At 45.5% G+C, this 22696-nt stretch overlaps 1 long non-coding RNA gene across 1 annotated transcript in view; it reads right to left on the bottom strand.

The window, feature by feature from the left end:
• LOC115249677 (uncharacterized) overlaps positions 1-22696 on the bottom strand; it is a 51058-nt gene that overhangs the window by 16311 nt on the left and 12051 nt on the right. Inside the window, exon 2 of the long non-coding RNA XR_003888360.1 lies at positions 9921-10040. This is a non-coding gene — a long non-coding RNA (uncharacterized lncRNA). The remainder of the gene's footprint in view (positions 1-9920; positions 10041-22696) is intronic.

Here is a 22696-nt window from a genome sequence, read left to right on the forward strand (position 1 = left end):
TGCCGGGTCACGATTAATAAAAGCCACAACAGCCACAAATAATAACTCCAAATTGCCGCCTTAATCGAATGATGCAAACACCGGCGAGTTACAAAAGTTCAGCGCCACCACTGACAATTTCCTAATTGTATTCACTCATTCATGGCAATTTTATTAACATGGAGCGGATGTCTTCTGCCCTTCCACTGTCACAGCACCAGGGATCTAATTTCATTATTTTCCACAAGATTTGCTTGACTACTGCCGTCAAGCTAGTGGCGCGCCACGGCCAGATGTTTATGCTATTTAAATGAGGAAGCAAAGCCTGTTGGGTAAACGTAATTAAAGAAAGTTGAGGCTCTCTTCTTTGTTGTTTTTCTTCTCTAAGTTCTAAGTCTTCCTCCCCGTCTCTCCTCCTGTTTCCTTGATGACACCAGAGCTGCAGGGGAGGGACGACGGGGGCTGCAGGAGCTGGTGAAACTGGCCAAAAAGTGCCGGAATAAAAGTACTTGGATACATGCAGAACGTGTGTGTGCGCACGTGCAAGAGGCAGCTGTGTCCTACCAGTGGGGCAGAGAGCTACGTTGACCTGTGGCCCCACTTCTTTGACACGTGTGTTTATTAAAATCATCAGCCAGCGCAGCCTGATCACAAACACATCACTGTCCACGCCAGTCGCATGCTAAATAAGAGAGAGATGGAGGGAGGGAGAGAGGGAAGGTAAATGGATTCAGTCATTTACTGGTGATAACAGGCCAGCCTCAGTCAGCGTGTTCTTCCACAGACCGACGCAGCAGAAACGAGTTGGGTTTAAAAAAAAAAAGTAGAAACAATCTATTAGAGCCGATATCACAGTGTGTTAAGAGGTCATTACAAGATCATGTAAACCAAGAGAGAACATTTCCCCGCAGTGGTCATTTACATATGATTACTGTATCATACATGGCGTGGCGGGCACTCCCACACTGAATTATGCATTACATGGAAGTCCTACTTGAGGGCAGATTTTAGGTATTTTACCTCAATTTTCACTACTTTATAATAATTCATGATAAATTCCATGATATCACACCAAATTATTTATTAAAATACACAAAGACTTCTTTTCTTTTGTTCTCGGGGTTTCCAATTTATCCAATCAGTCCATCACAGGACACACACGCAGTCAGGCAGTACCCCCGTCCTCCAGCTGGATTCAAAGCAAGAACCCTTTATGCTAAAGAGCATAAGTCCCCTAAATACTTCGTGTGGGTTAAACTGTGACTTATTCATATAAATTAACAGGTAGCAACACTCAGGTAGCATTTAGGCTACGTCGGCTCTACCACAAGCATTCATTCTGAGCATTTGATCGAAAACAGGTCGCTCTCTGCGCGCGTCGCTGCCCCGCACAGCTGGTTCGATGGCTCAAATATGCTCGGGCAGGAGCTTTTAAGCATTCAGTGTGCGGCGTGCTCGATACCCTTTAGTGCACACGAACTGAGTAGCTGTCAAAAATACAACAGGCATCTCAAGTAATTATGCAGATTTATGCAAAACATTAACAAGAAGAATTAAAGGCACAAATGAGGTGGCTACACTTGAATTGTTAAGATTATGAATAATTACCATGAATCTTTTTTGCTCTTAATATAACTTGTTTTTGATAAACAAAGCCTTAATTATCGGAATACTTTGGAGGATTCTGGTGACCTTCATTAATCTTAGACAACAAGACTCCGGTGAGACTCGAGATGAGGCCTGACGCATGGGTACTTTTGCACACCGTGTGCCCACACACACATGGTAAAGGGTAAACACGCACGCATGGTGGCACATATGCTAACTAGCCACTTCAGCCCGGAGCGAGGAGACAGACAGGTACATCTCCTAGTTAAGCCAGAAGAGCTCATCACACTCCCCAGTGTGTCCAGGTACACTCAGCCAGCAGGACAGATGCATGCGCGCACACACGGATACACACACTTGCACGCACACACAGCAGGTGACTCAGAAATCCCTTTGAGAGTTGGGAGCACCAGGTTCTTCGCTAATTACAATTACATCTCACTTCCCTCCCCTTTCCACTTTCCTCCAACTTTGGACATGAATATTCCAGCATTAGTATTGTGCATTGGACACGCTGCGCAATATGTCCCCATAATTAAAACCTGATGTGTGAGATGAAAATACTGAGTGTGATCTATGTTACAGAGGGGGGGAAAGTAGGTGTAGTTTTTGTTGCAGCAACATTAACTCTTGGATTTAACGTATTTTACCCATGCAAACATCAGGGTGTCGCCTTAAAAGGATCCCCCGATGGGCTCATGTGATGTAGATTGGAGATAAGGTAGCGGCCAATCCTGATGTTAAAGTGCTCAACTTCAGGGACACCCCTCAGGAGAGGGTTGGAGCCAGACGTTTGTGCTACTCCTGTACTTCCAGATTGTATTGTGCATCTACAAACTGACAAACTGAGGTCGAAGTTTTACCCTAGTTTTACTTTTTGTGTCCTACCACGTCAATGATATACAGCGGCAAGCATATGGAGGCATCACATCACTTTGAATTATCTCTACTCGCCATATGTTTCCGTATAGGGCCTGCTGCTGGACCGTCAGCTTCTTCTCCTCAGATGGTTGATCAGCTGACAGTTACACATGGAGGACCTGTGTGACTGCTGCAGGCCTGGACAACAACGACTGGAGCTGCAGTCAGACAGGCCCCGCACTATTGATCATGGAAACACAGCATCCGTCATCAAGGAGAACAAAACAAGCCGATATCACTTTTCCAATGCTTTACTGCCCTCTAGAAAACATCAATGCGCGCCTGGTTTGCATTGAAGGCAATGGGGGAAAAGAACAAAAGAGAGGATGGAGATGATGTTGTGGAGGTTGGCTGCCGTTAAGCTGTTAGTCAAGACAGTCAGATTTACAGTTTCTATTTCTACATTTTCCCTCCGCAGATCGATGGGTTCATTTTCTACGACATCAATACCGCGGCGCTCTGTGCAGTTCGCTCCCCTCCGAACGCCTTTCATCGCAGCTGCACTCTGGGATGTAGCCTGATGCTCGAGGTGAGGGCTGCCCTCCCCAGCCTCACCTTTTCCACACTGCAACCAAAAGGAGGAGGAAGAAAAAGAGAATAGCTGACCTCCTCCAAGTTGTTCGGGGCGACGTCAGCCTCCTCTGCTGGAACTTTTCTCGGACCTTTTCCCACTTCTTTCACCACAGCAGGAAGCTAAAGGTTGGCCGGCTACAGCCTTGCCCTGGCGTCTGACTATGTGGAGGTGTCTCGGGATGCTCGAACTGCCTGGGGAGTGACATCAACCCCCCCCCCTTCACCACTTTACCCACCCTCGGCTTGAACTTTGAAGCGATGCAGGGCGAAGAAGCTGAAGAACACTGGCCTGAACCGCAGCGCTCAGGGGCAACCCCAACCTCCATCTCAGCCGCCTTGACCTCACCTCTCAGGCAGCGGGGTGGTCAAGGCAGGCTGGAGGAGTATGTGCAGGAGGGGGGGGGGGAGATCTTGGCACACAACTTTCAGAGTGTGGTCCAAGGTGCACACAGGAAATCACGCCCCAGGACAAGAGCGCAGCCTCTGCTCACGTGACTTGTGTTTGATGCTGTTTATGTTTCTTCCCTTGATTTGCCTGCTGCAGCCTGGGATCCATCTTCAAAGCACCTCTTTGTTTTTGCTACAGGTAAGAATCTACAGCTTCCCAAAGTCTGCCTGTGAGGAAAGGGTTAAAACTATTGGCACCTGCAGAAGCAATTTGCAATAATTCTCCATCCCTGACAGCTTCTGATGGGAAGATCACCACCTTGAACAACTCTGCGCAGTCAAATTCCAAACCAAGAGGGACTGTTTTGGTTTTTTTCATTAGACGAACCTTAAATGTTTCACGTAAACTTAAGAAAAACCAAAATGCAGGTGGATAGTTTTTATTTAAAAAAAATTGGTCCAAAATAAAAGGATAAATTAAAGAGCGTGATTAGAATTACAGGTGAAATATGAAAGACTGAAATACATAAATGCATAAATAAAGATGAAACCAATCCTTTTTAGAGTTTGGAAACTAATTTTATGGAATATGTTTGCTGAAATGAGCTTGACTGTTTTGCCAACACATTTATTTGTTGATTGCAACGTGTATATTTTTATATTCAAAGAGGGAATCAGCCTTGTTCAGCTCACCTTTTTTCATTCCCAGTTTGCCATAATGGAAGTGTGTGTGTGTGTGTGTGTGTGTGTGTGTGTGTGTGTGTGTGTGTGTGTGTGTGTGTGTGTGTGTGTGTGTGTGTGTGTGTGTGTGTGTGTGTGTGTGTGATTAAAGCTCGACCTGACAAATGTATTCGGCTCCCAGCAACACGGTCGAGCCCCAAAATTCATGTAAAACAGCGTAAAGCGGAGCTGCGTTTTTAAAAGGGACCGGCTGATACGGGATAATGACAGACGTTCCAGCCCTGATGGGAACCCGTCCCCATCAAATATTCCACTACCTTTTTCAGGGTTTTGGAAAGAATAGTCGGTGATGTACCCGGAGCTGCCATGTGAAGCGAAGCCTTCGTAAATATCAGAAAATACTCACAAAATTATTTTCTTTTTTTTAGCTTTTTAATTGAACTAAGTCGTTTTTTAAAGATATTTCCAGTAGAATGTTTTTGTTTTTAAGTTAAACTTTAGCCAGGGAGAAGAATGCAAATGGATGGATGACTTCCTGAATAAACTCTTATTTTTAGGAAATCAGACGCCGTCTCGTGTTTTGACAATGACCCGATTCTCTCAAGATGCACTAATAATCACAATTTAATGATTATCACGTATATGTTCAAATGCTCTGATAAACTTGATGCATTAGCCAATTACTTGATGCAAGCATGCCTAATTAGATACAGATGTTTCATTAGCATGCTACATGAGATGCTGTTTATGACTTCTGCATGTTGGAATGCTAGCTTTTTTACCCTTTATCCTAAATCAAGATAATCAAGTCAAATGTCTGGATTCATTCCTTTAATAAAAATAAAAGGGGTGTTTCCACTGTAGGAACTTAATTTTATGAGACCGCGGCCATTGGTGTGTGTCTTCACTGCAGGATCCTCCCCCAAAGATCCATTAAGGGGATCTTTTATGGGGCCCAACCGAGTCCCTGCTCCATGGTAGTTTCATAGATCGGCCCCAAAAAACTCCTGGGCAGGACTTTGGGTTTACTCAGATTGGGAGCACAACGTGACGCCAAAAAAAACCAATCACGCTTTCTCAAATTCTTCTTTATGATGCCTCCTCCTCTTGGTCATAGCATCCACGTGCCTGAACACACGAACCAGAAACTTGGCTACCACCTCAGCTGCTTCCATGTTCACCCCCTACCTATTTGTTGTTTTCTTTCAAAACCATCGTACAATGATTACAGGTCGGAACTCCTGACGTCCTTCGGTAAACGCGACCTTTGAGAGGGCCAAGTGAGAGGAACAGTTCCTATAAAGTTCCTGTGCACAGTATTAACCAGGAACTCCGGCAGTCCAAAGGTACCTTAGGGAGTCAGTTTGGAGATTCTTTGTGATTGGCTGTTAAGCTGCCCTGCTGGACAGAGCTAGTTACTACAGCTGGCTGATCTCTGTCGTGGAGTTCCGGTAGCCAGATGTTTGGGGAAGAACCAGAGGTGAACGATATTCCATCCGATGGCCGGGATGCACTTAATTTGTGATGAGAAGTTCTTCCACAACAAACCTACAGGTCTTTTTTCATGCTTGTTAGAACAAAGTAATCTTGAAGTCATCCAAACAATGTGGTATTTTTTGAAATGCTAATCGTTCTGTGGTATATTTGATTCGTTCAGGTGTTTAATTGAGCGATTTTAGAGTTATTAGAGTATAAGTCTGTTAAAACTTCCATCTGAAACATTAGATTGAAGAATTAAAAACTAATTTCACCCCTGCTTAAATGCATACGCCATTATGTATATTCATGCTGCAGGAGACAATTACTGCAAATCACTTCATTTCAGATGTATTTTTCTGACTGTCAGGGGGCGAAAGACCATTAAAGTAAAGCAATAAAAGACTGATTTTATTGTTCATTTTCAAATGTTTATTCCAAGAGTGATTTATACTCTTCAGATTAAGGCTTTGTTTCTTTATTAAGAGATTAATATTATTGAAATTCCCCCCATAATGCTCTAGCATATACTCTGAATCTGTGTTTAACCTGACCACCTCCCATGTGCCACTGCCCTTCAGATCTGTTGGCACAGGCCACCAACTCTGGATCCATTTCCACTTTGAGAGGTAAATTAAGTTGTGTATGTAAAGGCCAGACATGGGGGGGTAAATAGAGACCTGAGCTGGTGGAGGGGAGGCGTAGAGGAGAGAAAGAAGAGGTCATCAGCAAGTCAAGGCGACCATCTCCTTTTATTTCCCTCCAAGCAATTTGGGGTGACATAAATGTCTGCTTCGCAAACCTATTGGACTTATGTTGATAACCTATGAGATAAATATGCTAAAACATCCGTCTGTGAGGTAGAGAGAGGGCGAGAGAAGAGGAAGGAGGTGCAACAGGCGCACACATAATCAGAAGTTGCCGGTAATGTGCAGGCATTCACCCATTGGACGAACATCTTTCACTTTATTAGCATGACAAAGAACACAATCATTTTGGATATGCCTGAATGCCATTTTCATTAACTCCACAATGATTTATTAACAAAAATGTCTGGAATGTTATGAAAGCTGCAGGCCCTCTGCCAAAAGTAGAAAAAAAAAGAAATTGAACAAGAAACAGAAAAAAATGCAACTCAAATATAGAAATGTCACCTTCAAACAGCCACTAAGAGGGAGGGTGGGGGAGTTGGGGGGGTGTGATAAAGGTAGACAGTTTTATAACAGCTGATCCCATTCCACATGTAAAGTATATCCAGTTAATTATGACATTCATTAGGTTTTAACACAGCACATTCAAATCGAGACTCCCAGCTGGGAAACATTCTCCGGTCGGCTAATAGGGAATTCCATCAGCCATGGAAGAGAATGAGGCTCATACACTTTTACATCCTGCCTCCCCTGCAGAATTTAAAAATCAGAGAAACGCCACATTGGCACGGCGGAAGAACACTCCCTGTGCTTCCTCTCTGACTTTTCTTTTTTTTTTAAAAATGTATTTCATTGAAATAGAAATGGTCCAAACCAAACACAGGAAGAACCCCTCTTCATTATTTACTCCAGAGAGAAAGTGTTTTTATTTGAGCAGTGTGTTCTATAGCGCCCCCTAGCATCAGGCAAGCGGTCAAAATAAAACAGCAGGATTGACTGTGTGATGACAAAAGTTAAAAAATGCCCCTGACTGGATTAGGAATGCTCAAAGGCGCAGTTTAGGAAGCCTTAGGAATCCATCCTGGTGAGCGCACATATTTCTATGTGGAGAGAATTTATATGTTTAATTACTGTGCGCAGGTGCTGGTTTTTCTCATTACAGAGAGATATATGAACTGCGGCGAGAGCACAGATAGCGCAGGACAAAAGGGAGGACAAAGTAATTAGCTAGCTCTTATTTAATGGGACCCTTCCTCAAGTCATCCTGCCTCCCGTTGTGGTTCCTCGTCCATATGCTTCAATTCAGAAGTCATTTCATAAAGGACCACTGGTGGCAGGTAGCACAGCGGCAATTAACAGTGGCGGGGAGTGGACTCGGCTGGGACTGAAAATGAAGTGTTAAACACTGTGTAATGTCTGACTGTCCAGCTTTTCTTACCACAAACCGCGTTCCCCCTCCTTCCCTTCATTTCTTCACTGTGAGATGGATTTTCCCCGGGAGAGAGAGAGAGAGAGAACAAGAGAGAAAGAGGCGGCAAGCCAAACGTTGTGATTCCCCGCTGAGCATGCTGCAAATGCCTTTGGCCACAGAGTGGTCGAGGTTGGTTTTGGCTGCGTGCGTGTGCGCGCACGTGCATGACTGTGTGCATGTTTGTCCTCCCATGGTCTGCAAGTGGACTTGGCGGTGGATTGGGCTTTGGCCGTCCTGTGCCTGTGTATTTATGCATTGTAGCACCTGTACCTCGTACAAAGGCTAATGTAGATGCTAGCTGCCAGTGTGCCAAGAAGCCGCCTGTGCCATCGCACCTCAAGGACTCTGGACTTAAACCAAGCCGTGCTGTGCCAAATGGAAGCTCTGACCACCCAGAAGGGGGTAGAGGCTGTCTTTAGGAAAAGGATATATTGTCTCGAAAAGAAGAGCGCTTACTCATGTTTGTTTGTGATTATGTAAAATATCGGGGTCGTTGTTTCCAGCACTGTGTAGCGCGCTAAAACTTTTTCAGAACGGATCTATCTTAACCGAGGATGCCTCCGAGCATGCTGGGTGAAGGCGAGCTGACGTCACAAGTGCAGGCTAACAAATAAAGATGTATCTAGTTCAAAATATGTGAGGTAGCTGTAGATGCAATCTGATTGTGAATGTCATTTACTTAGATCCTAAATTACCTAAATTAGATTTTAAACTTTACATTGTTTCACACCATACTGACTGCCTAAATCTCACAGTTTAGAATTTTAATTTATGAGGTCAAAGGTTGAGGTCATTTTGGCCTTCAGTCCCTTATTATGTTCTTAGTATCACAGGATCAAAATCAAACACCTAAAAGCTCTTATAAGATTCTGACTCTCAAACAGAGATGTTCAAGCGAGTTGGACGACCAGTGCAAAATCCATTATCTCCAGGTTCATCGCCAAAATGAAACGGACCAGAACCAAACAGCAGATATGATCTGAGACCCCCATTTCCCAGTCTGGCCAGTAGACAGTGAATCAGACCAACAGAGGCCAGCCTTTGCTGTCTGTCTCCGCAGACATGGCAGCCATGTTGGATCCGTCCAGCCAGCCTGGGGCCGTTGTTTGGCCAACAGTAAACCGGGGCATCCCTCACCGGACTCCACTTGGCTGCTTCTGACCTCTGCCTACTCGCCGTCTGGCCACGGGCTTGTAGCAGTTGGCAGAGACGCCACATGTCTGGCTCATTCCATCTCTGAGATCATAGCTTTTGACCTGCATGTTGAGCCGATGAGTTTGGCTCGTACCTTCCACATAAACATTATGTGAGCGTGTAGCCGAGGGCCAGTTTGGCCGCTGTCCTGCCGGCGAGCCACGGCTGAATTAAAGCACCTGATGTTCTCAATCTGCTTCAGAGCCACATACAACCACGGTGGCCGTCTGGCCACACAGAGAGCCCATCTAGGAAAACGGGAAAATGATACTTTCGATTATCTGACCACAAAGTTATTTTTAGTATCCCCAGTGTGTTTTAACGTTGGGTACATGAGGACTCTTTAGCACCTTTGATGGCATGATATATTTAGTTAATCACTGAGTTTTACATTCTTTTGATAGAAAAACGGCACTGGACTTTCTTCGGAGTGGGAAATGTCATCTGTGTGTCTGTGGCTGACTGTGATGGAGGTCTCAGGAGAATGAAGACGTCTCCTGCAGAAGGATTTGTAGCTGATTGAAGCATCAAGGAGAATGAAAAACGACAGCCGTTCAGCCAGTGAAATGTCAGCTGCAGTTTTTTTCTCCGCAGCCTACATTGTGGAAGTTCCACAAACATCCCATTTCCATGGGAGGATGATTAAGATGACAGTAGGAAGAATTCTGCCTCTGACCAGAAGAGGAAACGAACGCAATTACGCCAAAGTTTAGACCGAAATCTCAGTTCAAGTGACTGAAGAGAGCTGAAACAACAATATTAGTGGAAGTTCACATGGCTCTGTGATGAGAAGGTCAAGGTTATATAGGCTAAAGAAAGGTCAGAAAGGATGGGCAGGAGCGCTTCTGGTCCAAACAGGCGCATCAGAGGCCCTTGAGCAGAAAGTTTCTTCATCTGCAGGTAACAAACTTCTGAATGTCAGCGAGCGTGACGGCCACTGCCTCACAGACACAGACAGAGGAGTTGGCGTGGCTCCCTACCTGTTTGAGAGCAGTTGGCGTTCCTCCAGCCACCGCGCCACCCTGGCTGCCGCCTCGCCTCCCAGCTGTCCCGCCCAGGCACCGTGCCCCACTTCCAAATGTGCCGGAGACACGAGGGAGCTGCGAGGGGGACCAGTCAGAAGGTTATTTATGCTTCCCGCACAATGTCTGATGTGTCGTGTTTCCACTTCAGCAAAAATGCCATCGGGAGCGGCGACTTCTGGTGATTTAAAAATGGCCTCGCCTCTTTCCTACCCAAACATGTGACGCGAGTGATGCAGCTTGGAGAACAAACGGTATTAAGATGATTTGTAGGACTGCTGGAAGTAAAAAGACAACAAGCACGTCCACCATTATAAGACAGAACCTGAACAGTGTTGCAGGAACAATGCATTTCAAGGCGGCTGAAAATGACGCATCATAGTCACTTCCTGTGTGCTGGTGGCGCTTTTATCAGCGTTTACTGTATTAATAAAAGAGGAAGATGGAGAGTGTGCTGACATGACTTCATACACACTATAACAGTGGTAAATTATTAATAGGTAAAGAAAAAAAATCATCATTTCAGAACAGACAAACACATTTTGCCAACACTGTTAAATTATGCAGATGAATCAGAAAGAATCATTCTAACGTAAACTGACCAACAAAAAAAAAAACAGATGTAGCTAAATGCTGAGCAAAACAAGTACTTAATCATTATGGAAACGGGTATTCAGCATTTTTTTCATCATTTAAAATGCTTAAAGACGTATTGAAAACCTGCAGGACAAGAAGTAATAATATACCTGAAAATCTGCAGCTACATCCTGAGCTGCTCATCCGTGATATAAGTGAGTGGGATTAAATCATCTTATTAAAGTGCTAAACTTTATTGTGATCAAATCATTTTACACATGAATGATAATGAGCTTAGAAGGAGGGATTGAGGGAGGAAGAGGAGGACGAAGAGGAACAGGAGGAAGGGGGGTAAAAGCTCAAGAGGAGGAGCAATGAATTCCCAAAACTAATCTGAGTATAATCAGGGCACTGCCCCAGTGTCCTAACCCCATCTACACGCACGCACACACACACACACACACACACACACACCCTTCTGCCTACCCATAACCCCCTGTGTGTGGGCGGTGGTGTTCCCATGACCCACTTAACACATCTGGGTCAGCTGTATGCAACCATCAACTCAAACACAAGCAGGTGCTTTAATGCATGCGCGCACACACACACACAGACACACACACACACACACACGCACGCACGCACAAACACACACACACACAAGTGTAGCTTCAGGTTCTTCTGTGATCACAAGTTCAGCAGTGAGAATTTATCCTCACTGAGATACCTTTAAAAGCTCTTACTCTTACATGCACACGTACAAACACACACACACACACTTCAGAGAGCCAAAAGGTTGTCTCAGCAGCTTTATTAGTGGACGAAATCTGTGGACGAGTTTTTTGTCTCTTTCAAGGCGGTGGGGCCTCTTTGCAGAGGCAGGAAGCAGGAAAAGGGCACATGAAGGGAGCGGTTAGGCTCTTTAAATGCAGGGCTAGCACTGGCTGTACCACTTCCAAAAATAAAAAGTAAAAAAAATGCTGAAATAAAAACTTTTGAAGTGTGTTTGTGTTTTAGGCGAGTAGAGCAAAGGTGTGCTTTAGAGTTTGAGGCGAATGGCAGGAGTGTCTAGTGTGTGTGAGGGGAAGAGAGAGAGAGAGAGGCTCCCTGATGCCAGTTTTAAAAACCATCCGTAGCCCAGGTAAATGGCATGCTGTCCTTTTCACATGCCCGGTGGCTCTCTCTTTCTCTTCACAGGGAAGAGTTCAGAGGGCCAGTTAGCACCGTTCACAGCAGACCCCGAGGCTTCTCTCTCTCTCTCGCTCACTCACAGACACTCTCTCTCTTTCTCTCTCTCTTCCTCACACACACACTCACACACACACTAAAATTCATGCAGGAAGACGTCTTTGAGTGCAGATACACAAGGCCAAAAACACATTCGCGCTGACGCTCAGGGGCTCTCTCACACACATGCAGCGGCAGCAGTTATAGGTTCATACACACTCACTCACACTAACACACACACACACACACACAGACACACTCATAGTGTTGGCCTGTGGCTACAGTGTTCAAACAGGCATGATATTGAAATCCAGCAGTCAGGAGAACAGTGGGTTTTGCTGAGGTCCGTAGCAGGTTATTGATCAAGGTTAGTTTACTGTGAAAACTCTGCCTGTGGCCAAGGGTGTGTGTGTGTGTGTGTGTGTGTGTGTGTGTGTGTGTGTGTGTGTGTGTGTGTGTGTCTTCTATTTTTAAACAGTACTTTTCTTTTTCTCATGACTGAGTTTATGCAGGATTTTTCAGAATAATCAATACACATGAACATGACAACCGATATGAGACTGGGAAGTTCATCAGTGCACAAAAACGTACATATTCCCGTCCACCAGTGCCAGGCAGGCTGCCCCTGGTCCTACCAGGCACTTTTTGTCTTGCTACTGATTAGATCATCAATTTACGTTTCACCCGTCGCTGTCAAAATAAAGCTTTCAGAAAACTTCCTCATCTTCTCAGAGATGTTATTGGTGATTCCTGAAGCGATAGTCTGCATAAAACCAGCTTCATTTCCATGTCCCTCACAGCAGCATGGATAGGGTGCTGAAACCTATCCCAGCTGCATATGGGTAGAGGCGGGACAATCCTGGACGAGTCATCGTGGGGCCCTATCTCAGCATTTGGGGGTTCAGTACCTTGCTCAAGGGTACCTCAGCAGTGATATAACGCTGTCCTGGCACCTCTCCTGCTACCAAGAGACCTTTCAACTTTTGTCCCCTACAGCCTGAGCTACTGCCGACCCCAAACCAGACTATAAACCACAACTCCTGTCTATTAACTGACAAAATGCAACTAAACACAGACCTGCTCAGCCATCACAAACTCAGCTGCGGACATTTGTGTCCGCAGGGCGAAGTTGACGCACTTGTCCTCGACTGCTCGCTCGCAGCGGCCGCTGCAGCACGAGTGTGAGGCCGCTGTGTGCTCAGTGTGAGTACACACACACGTACGGTAGATGTTTACGGTACCTCTCCCAGTCCTTCCATCAAAAGCACTATATGCAGGGGTTCCACACCAACTCACGCCTTGATACATGTGCATGTGCCACACTGGAGCCGAAGTTTTGGAATGATAGCGTTCAAAACCGGCTGCATGCGTATAGAGGGTGAACAGACAGCCTCATACATACGCATGCACCTCCTTCAGAGGGAAGCCAGCAGCATGTATGGATGCATGTATGTATGTATGTATGTATGCAGGCGGATTTTATTCAGAAACCAGCGGAGAGATGTCAAAGCGCATGAAGCTGTGCCCTCTTCCTGCACTTTATCTTTTCTTTGTCTTTCTTACACGCCGCTGCCCAAGTGTTTACATGCATTTTAATGCATAAGCATATTATACACAAAAAGCAGCATCTTTTCTACTCTGGCCACTTTGAGTGGATTTAAAAGGAATAACTAGCCTCTATATAAAAATTCAGTTAAGATGTTGATCTTGGGGGTGGGCAGTGTGGATAAATGCTTAAAAGTGATTAAATAAAAGTACAGAAGTGATGTTGACCTCGAGCTTAAAGGTCAAACTGATCCCATTTGTTACAAAACAGCTCTCTAGTCAGTTTGACCTCTGTTTACCAGAGTGACCTAAAGTTCTCTGTGAGGTCAACTTCCTCTTCCAACATGCACATTCTTTAGAACAAGACTGCAGTTATCTCAGTAGTGGTTGAAAAGCTTTCGCTGTAATGTGTTTTCACAACGGCGCTAACAATGTAGCACCTGAACGGTTGATGCCACACGTCTCCTCTTTTCCTTTTTCAAAAGCAGAGGGTAGATGCACATTTTGCTTGTTTGGCACCCAATAATTTCATTGTACGTCAACTGTTGGCGGCATCATTTCCTCACATTTGCTACAAATGAAGTTACTTTGGTCGCAAAGACAGAGTTGTCCTGTCAGCTACAGCATGGAACAACTGCACCTTTGGGTGGACAAAATGTCCAATTTTTGATATGAAGAGAGCATATTTCATCCTTTTCTGGAGCAACAGTTGGAGGCAGTAGAAGGAATGTTCAGGCATAAAGAGACAAAAGATCTGAAGGTTGAATTCTGCGCATGTGGCCCACTGGCAAGGTGTCCTTTTATATTGTCATATTAAAGTGTGCAGCCCTCCTGCAAGACAAAGCAAGAATTCCTCCGCTCAGATATGCAACAGCCTATCATTTAATGGATGGATGAAGGATGTTGACAAATTATTCTCAAAAATTTGAATCTAAGTTTCTACCTGAAATATGTGCAACCAAAATATTGTCTCTCACACACTCTCTCACACACACACACACACACAATCTGTCTTTCTCTGCTCTGGTCAGTGTAATGGATGGTGAATCTGTTGTTGCTCGCTCATGCATACAGCTGACAAATTGTCCCCCTCCGATCAGGGAGAGGGACAACGCCATGATTTTTGAAAAAGACGCGACGGGAAGAGGTTGACTGAAAAAGGGCAGCAGGGATGGAGGCAAGCTTAGGGAAAAAAAAGGTGAATTTAGAGAAAATTATATATCTCAGGGCTCACAGGCCACTGAGGTGTGGATGAGCTGCTCTTACGCACGACTACTGTGTCTGAGTGAGATTAGAGATATTTGAGATGTGTTTTTAGCAATGACCTTGCTGCATGGCGGACGGCGAGGATTTGCATCGTGCGCGCCCCGTCACGGGCACCCACAAGGAGACTTTGAGAGGTGGATACAAGCAGTAGGCTACCTGAATTAATTCGACTGACCTAAACTGAGCTGTCCTGCGCAGCAGTCCTCGTTGAAACCTGGAAGATGACCCACATCCAACACACTCGAAAGACAGCGCTGCTCTCTGCTCCTGGAACATCACTGCAGTATTTGCACAGTCTCTTTGAGGTCCAGCCTGATGTCCCACTGGTGATCTGCACTCTTTCTATCACGGATTGAAATGAAAATCTGACACAGAGTGTTCCTGAAATTTCCTACAGTCCAAGAGCAGCAAACATGACTCAGGAATAATGTAAGATTGGACTGATGTGATGGTAGAAAGCACCGGACAGCTGACACAAGAAGAGACGGCCCAGAGTTGGACCGGTGCTGGTGTTGTATCCCCGACCTGAGGAGGACTGGATCCCTGATCCCTGCTCAGCAGCCACCAGATTTCCACCACTTTGTGGCTGATGCTGTTGGATCCAACTGAATTGCATGAATCCAAAATCTCATGTTTGTTTTAATTAGGATGGGAAAATGTGGCAGAAGTAATTTCATTATTCAGGGTCACTCCTCGTGAGTTTGGGGGGAAGTTGGAGGAGTCCTGCAGGAGAAGAAAAGAATGCCTCGAGGCACTTTGCAGGAACCCAGAGCCCTGAGCAACAGTGGCGAGGAAAAAAAGCTCCTATTTAACAGAAAGAATCATCGAGCATAACCAGGTTCATAAAGGGCATTCACGTTCATATGGGGGGGGCAACCGAATGGAAAGGATTCAAAGCGAGAAACCTGAAGCTGTGGAAGTAAAGTCATGAACACATCCACATCAAAAAGACACCGTGTGTAATGGTTGAAATCACAGGCCAGAAGAGTGGAGCTTTCATAAATTAACCTACTTTATGACAATCTTCCAGCTATTAGGAGGAAGGATGGGAGCGGGGGTGAGGGTTAGCGCTGTGCCAAATCTGCCTCTCCTCCCGCCCACTCCCCTCAACACTCGTGGGTAGGTCTGCGTTGAGTCTTTGCCATGTTACACATTCACTTATTGGAGGGGTGAGAAAAAACTAATCTGGCACAGAATCTGTTTTTACCCTCTTTTTCTCTCCCTCTCTCATTCTCGGTCTGATCCTTCCTCGAGGCCACAGTTGAGGCTGTGATAGAGATTAGGACAAGCAGCGCTGCCGACGAGGCGGCTAAATCTACTGATGAACCTGGCAGTGCTACTGAGCAAGGATGGACTTTCAAAAAGAGAGGGAGAGAAAGACAGCAAAGAGCTTTGAATAATAACAGATGAGGAGCTGGGTCGGGAAATGGAAATGTGTGTGTGTGTGTGTGTGTGTGTGTGTGTGTGTGTGTGTGTGTGTGTGTGTGTACAGACATGCTGTAGCCTACCAGCAGAGGGCGCTCCATGTGGTTTTTATTGACATAAAATTGCAATCTGGCCCAAGTTTAGGTTAAAAGGGCACCCACCGGGCTGAGTTGGGTTTAAAATCACCAGTTTGATGTCAGATCTGATTTTTTTAGGGTTTGCTTCAGTCTGTGTGACTGCGTAATAAAAGAATGTGCAGTTTTTGGAGTTCACGGCATGAAATTCGGGGTGTATCGTTGGGCTATTAATGATACAGAAAGATCCACGACACAGATGGATTTGATTTGTCCCCGTTCATCATCTCACTGGAGCAACAACCCCACACAGAGCTGCCGAGGGCAGAGTTCCAAAATAGCCAGCACACGCAAAATAATAAAGGTTATACAATCATCAACCACATCGGTAAAATTTAGACTAAATGTCATATGAATCAGCTTGTGTACAGTAGGAGTCAGTCTGCCTGCCTGCCTGCCTGTCTGTCTGTCTGTCTGTCTGTCTGCCTGCCTGCCTGCCTGCCTGTCTGCCTGCCTGCCTGCCTGCCTGTCTGTCTGTCTGTCTGTCTGTCTGCCTGCCTGCCTGCCTGCCTGCCTGCCTGTCTGCCTGCCTGCCTGTCTGTCTGTCTGTCTGCCTGCCTGCCTGCCTGCCTGTCTGCCTGCCTGCCTGCCTGCCTGTCTGTCTGTCTGTCTGTCTGCCTGCCTGCCTGCCTGCCTGCCTGCCTGTCTGCCTGCCTGCCTGCCTGTCTGCCTGCCTGCCTGTCTGTCTGTCTGTCTGTCTGTCTGTTGCAGGTTAGGCTGCTTAGCGTTCACTGCAGGCTTAGCTAATCACCAAGAAAAGAAAGGAAAGAGGGAGGTAAGCGTCCCCTCCCTGCCTCCGCTCCCAGCCACCCGACCCCCACCAATCCCTCCCCCTGTTCTGCCTGCGGGGCACCATCACAGTGACAGTAATCTTCCAGTGACACTTTTCTGTTTTTCCTTTCTTTTTCTAGCTTTTAATGGGGGGGGTGGAACGACTGTTTTGGGGCATTGTCAACACCCATTCAAACGCCCACCCTCCCACCTGTCCACGCACAACACTCTAACAACGGAGGGGACAGTTGTGTCCCAGAGGGCATGCTGGAGAACATGGATTCTTTTCTATCTTTTAGCGTTATGTTCCTAGCAACCATGTTTGGCGGCGCGTCCACGCCACCGTCACCAGCCATCACGGGACGCACTCATCATGCAACAGACTTAATGGGTTAGAGGCGACAAATGTGGGAAAACCAATGAGGACACACGAGGAAACTTTAACAAAAACAGGGCAAAAGGTTTCCATGGGAACCATTTCAGTCATGGAGACCAATACTCCTGTTTACATGTTTCCGTGGAGGTGACAATAACTTTTGCTTGCATTGTTTAAAAAATTTAAAATCAAAGGGAATTTTTCTTTGTGTTCCATAGTAAAAAGGAATTGTGAACAATTATTTGAGCCAGATTTAGGAGCTCGTCGCCTGTCGAGCATCTCCATAAATCCTAATACACAGTCATTCCCTGTGGAACTTAAAAAGAAAAAAAGCAAAGGGAGGAATGCATTTTCTGCTTATCTATCTGTCTTTCACTCTCTTTTCCCCCCAGAGAGCGACAGACGGGAATAAATGGCTCCCCTCTCCTCTGCTCTCGCCTCAGTGTGGGCTGACAGTGCAGCAGATGGTGGTTTAAGCAGTGAATTTATGAGCGCCACAATCTTAATGTTGCAGAAAGAAAAGAAAAGGACTCGCATCAAACGCCGCTGACAAATGCACTTGCTAATATTAATGCACTCCTCATTCATCCAATATGCTGCCTAATTGCTTTTCTGTACACAGTAATATGGCACCTGCTGCTCAAGTCCGGCGCTCAGAGAGAAAAGGGGGGAGGCGGAGATGCGCAGAGCAGAGAGATGAGAAAGAAAGTGTCTCTCGCTCTTCTCCTTTCTTACTTTTCCCTGTGATGGATGCAAGGCTGTGGATCATGCGCCAGACCTGTCAGTGTTCCTAATTAAAATTTTATACTTAAAGGCTCACGGAAGGGAGGGAGGCGAGAAAAAAAGGTGGAAAGCCTCTCAGTAGACATCAGTTTGTGAGAGGAGGGGAAGGGAGAGGCCATCGCACGGTGTGACACACTCAGGCGATCCAATTTTTAAGTACGGCATCACGCATTGACAATCGGTGGACTCTAATAGAGCCTAACAAGGCCACCGCGCCCGCAGATCAAACACCCAAAAGGTAGGCGAGCCACCTACCTCGGTTCCAAAGGAGAGAGAAAAAAAGCTCTGTGGACACACAGAGATAATTAAAGCACAAGCGCCGCGCATCCATGTCACCTTCAGAGGTATCGGCGAGTCGAGCAGCTCCACACAAACGATAGAAGTTCCAACCAGCAGGAACGTTCCTACGACCCAGGCGGGAAACAGCCGCCAAAAAAGCCGCACATGGCCATGCCTGGCGCTGCACTTCGGGTGTTTAGCAGATGCAGAGGAGGGTGAGGTGCAGCCAGGAGGTCGATGTTGCAAGATAAATGTGAGGAGGAAGAGAAGACTGTTACATTTTAGGTTTACATTTAAATAAAAACCTTCTCGATGACACGTAGCTGGAGAAGCATGTAAGCTAACTAAATTACACTTACTGTTGTGAAATAAGAACAGGAAATCTATCAGCTAAAATCATTTGAGATGAATAAAATGATCTCAAGAGAATCTGTACGATGCCCCCACCTGCCTGCATCCTTGCTGCACGTCATTTCCACCTTTCAGACTTTTATTTTTATTCAACCTGAATTCAAATGTTCCAGTCTGAGAAATGAGAAGCATCATTTTGCATCATGTTCGGGGTCCATCTGCGAGGCCCCTGTGTTAGACCCCTTCAGCCCCCACTGTTATCTGCCCTCCAGCTGCTGTTAAACACCCCAAATTGTAAAATAATGAGTTTGTAAATTGCACGCAATTACAGATGCAAATTGAATAAATCCTCTAAACTATAGAAATGGCCTTCCTCCTCCTCACGCCGAGACTTAATTGATGCATGTTTGATGGAGAAGGGCGCAGGTATTTCCTGCAGTGGCAGGATGAAAATGCAAGAGAGTGCTTTTCTTTGTGGCGGGGATGAATTGGGATTTGATTGAGCAGAGTGTTTGCACGAGTGTGAGTGATCAGGTTGGCAGTTTCAGACGCTGCAGCTGAAACATCGACACAGCTCAACGCGCTGCCCTGAGGGATGGGGGGGGGGGGGGGGTTTAAAAGCACATTGATAAAATTATTCTGAATTATCTGCATTGTTTTTGACCTCCCTGTAATCACTCAGCTTTCACTTCTCAGAAATACCAAAGGGGGAAATAACGCTTGGGGAAAAAAAAGAAATGAAAGGTTTGGGTTTTTTGTGCTTGATTTTTGTAACTAGAATTTCTTTCTGGGAATAAAAGAAAACCTTCATAAATTAACATGATTATCAGCTTTGCCCTGCAAACATTAAATATACATGCCGATGCTTTTGTTTAGCAGACATTCTCAGTCCAACTGCTGGAAAGATTATTAATGTTTTAAAAAAAATGTGAAAAGAAAAATGTATCTGGGAGTAATTTAGATATTTATGGAATCCACCAACTGGACTGGCATTTTATTATGTATGTTTTTAATTGTAGCGTGTAACTTTCCCCCGAGGCTGCTGAAACCTCCAGAGTTGAAAATGAAAACGACTGTTTCGTGCCGTTCCTGACGCATCAAAGCGAACCCTGACTGCCCCAACTGCCATCTTTAACAGTGTTGTTATTAACGTTGCTATTAACTGGATCAGCTCTGATCACCTGAGCTGATTATCAGAAACAACAATTAATCTATTTGCTAAAGCGACACAGTTGCAACACTGACAGCAAAACACACGTACAGGACTAACTCTGAGCAACAAACATGTGTGTGTGTGTGTGTGTGTGAGAGAGAGAGAGAGAGAGAGAGAGAGAGAAAGAGAGAGAGAGAGAGACAACTCTTATCGTTTAAGCGTAAAATTGGGAACAATATAAACACCTCATCTCAGAACTTGAGTCATATTCAGCTGATCACACACACACACACACACACACACACACACATACCTCCCACTCATTACTAACTACAACTGTGATTTCCCCCATGAGACTAATAAGCGACATTAGTTTGATTATTTCTGAGTCTAAACAACAGTTTTAACAGAGCTGCCGAACTGACACCAAATTACTGGAATTACTCAACAGAGAGCGATCACAACCCCAAAAAAATCCCATTTAGGCAAATATCTGACCATCCTGGGTGCTCTTAAAAACATTTCTGAGAGAAAACCATCACTCCTCCTTGGTTTAGTGTTTAAAAAATGGCAGCCCACAATTCATCAGCGCCACATTTGCATCATCGCCGTCACCGTCGTCGTCTGTGGACGTAAACTACACAATCTTCCCTCCACAAGCGCACTAATTAGCAGCAGAAAGGTCACGTAAAGTCAGCGTATGATTAGAGAAAGAAGGGAGGGTGTGGAGGGAAGGTGGGATGTGGAGGGGAAGGAAAAAAACAAGACAGATGAGAAGAATGAAAAGCTCGCATACATCTAGTTCTGGATCGGTGCCAGACCGTCTTTTTTTTTTAAAGGGCCTCGCTACAAAACGTTGGCTTCAATTTTTAATGAAATGCTTATGTTGCTGCACCTGGACGCCTTGGCTGAGCTCGGCCCATCAGGTACAGGATCCCAGGAGGGTCATTAAACACGCGGCTCGAGTCTGCCTGAGTGCCAGCCACGGAGAGGAGGCCTCCAGGATCAAAAGATGGCTACCAGAACGGAACGAGAACGTTCGGGCGGATTTTGAAAATCAAATTGATTTGGTGTTATTAGTGATGCAGCATTTAAAATTTCTGGAGAAGGAAGAAGAGGAGGAAGGGTTTCTTTTTTTTCTTTTTTTTTATTCCCGACTAAATCCAGTAGAATTTTTATATTTTTAAAGGATCTGGCTTTTTGGATTTTTTTTTTCCAAACTTTTAAACTAACACATGGGATTTTCAAAGATTTTTTTTAACAGATTTCTTCTTAATCCTTGTATTAATTTCAGATGTAGACATGAGGTCACCAAAAAAGATATTCTGCATACGATTCTGTGAATATTAGAATGATTTTTCTATTTCTAATGCATCGTGGGATTTTTTTTAAGAAACATTTTTATGAGAGAAAAAAAAGTATCTGTGTGTGTGTGTGTGTGTGTGTGTGTGTGTGTGTAATGTATATCATATGTTTATCATAAATATTCCAACTTTTGCACGAATATGCACAGCGCCTGAAAAATGTGAAGAGAGAGAACCAGAACTGGTTTTGTTGTATCACGGCCGTGTGCTAATCATTCACTACACCACACACTTAGCTACTATTTCACAAGTTGATCAGACAGATCCGTCCACTAGAGGTCACCAGTGCCCACTTAGACGCGTCTGAAATCCCCTACATGTCTACACTCCCCCATTACAATTCAGTTCCCGTCTGATCTCCACATCGTTTTGGAGTCAATCTGCAAGTTGACACCAAAATTAGCAGTTTCTTCCAACTTGCAGTTCCGTCCCTGGTTGGTAGTTTGCCGTGATCTACGTTAGCCTTTGCGGCCACTCTGGTGAAATGGCTGAGATGTCATGGTAAAGATGGAAGAGTGCGTCCGCCTGCGTTTGTATATCAAACATACAGCATAATGAGCTGCAGTGTATCTTTTCACCTAATCTTCTTCCACAGTTGCGCAACAACCAGCTCCTCCGTGTGTCTGTGAGTGCCAGGCAACAAAAACATGACGGCGGGAACGATGTTATTCCCAGTGAGCCTCGTGCGCTGGTCTCGCCGCAGGCTTCCCCCCTCAATGTTGAGGCAAAACATCTCCTGTGGCAAAAAGAGGTGCACATCGCTGTCAACGGCAAAACACAACAGCGTGCTGGATGACACTGACACTGACACTGACACCGCTCCCACGACCTTCGGGAATACGGCATCAGACAGACACGTGGGGTACAGTATGTGTCGGTCTGCAGCCATATTAACACATGCTAGCCACACACACACACACAGACACTTGGCCCTGAACCTCGAACAGTCTGATCCCTGAGGAGAAAAGTGTTTTAAGGCATTCGCACACATATAGACGCAGGGTAAGTGGACCCACAGCCTAATGCAGTTTAATCACTCCCAGCACATCCATCAGGGACTCCAGGAGGGGAGGGGAGTATTTTATCACCACTTTTAAGGGTTATTAGTACAAATACACTGTCACCCTGCATTACCACTGCAGCGCTTTAGGGTGCCGTGCCCTCACCACATTCATTACAATCTCTATCAATATCTATCAGAACTAACCGCTCCCCCTCTTTCGCTCCTCACTCGCTTGCTGCCATTAAAAGATGAAGACCGACTCCCCCCTTAGTCTCCCTCCCCTCCTCTCCCTGCACCTTGTGACACTGGACTCAGGTGTCCGAGGCTGTCCCACTGAGGACGCCAGCTTTAAGAGGTCCAGTGGTCACTCCCAAAAGAAAAACAGAAAGCAGGGAAAATCGATCCTGCTCTGGGGTGGCAGGGTGGGCTTTTTTTCTCTTCTGGCCATTACCACACATGCGAAGCTGAGAGGATTAAAGGA

This window comes from Takifugu rubripes, chromosome 4 (genome assembly GCF_901000725.2).
Source record: "Takifugu rubripes chromosome 4, fTakRub1.2, whole genome shotgun sequence".
In the NCBI taxonomy this organism is placed as follows: Eukaryota; Metazoa; Chordata; class Actinopteri; order Tetraodontiformes; family Tetraodontidae; genus Takifugu; species Takifugu rubripes.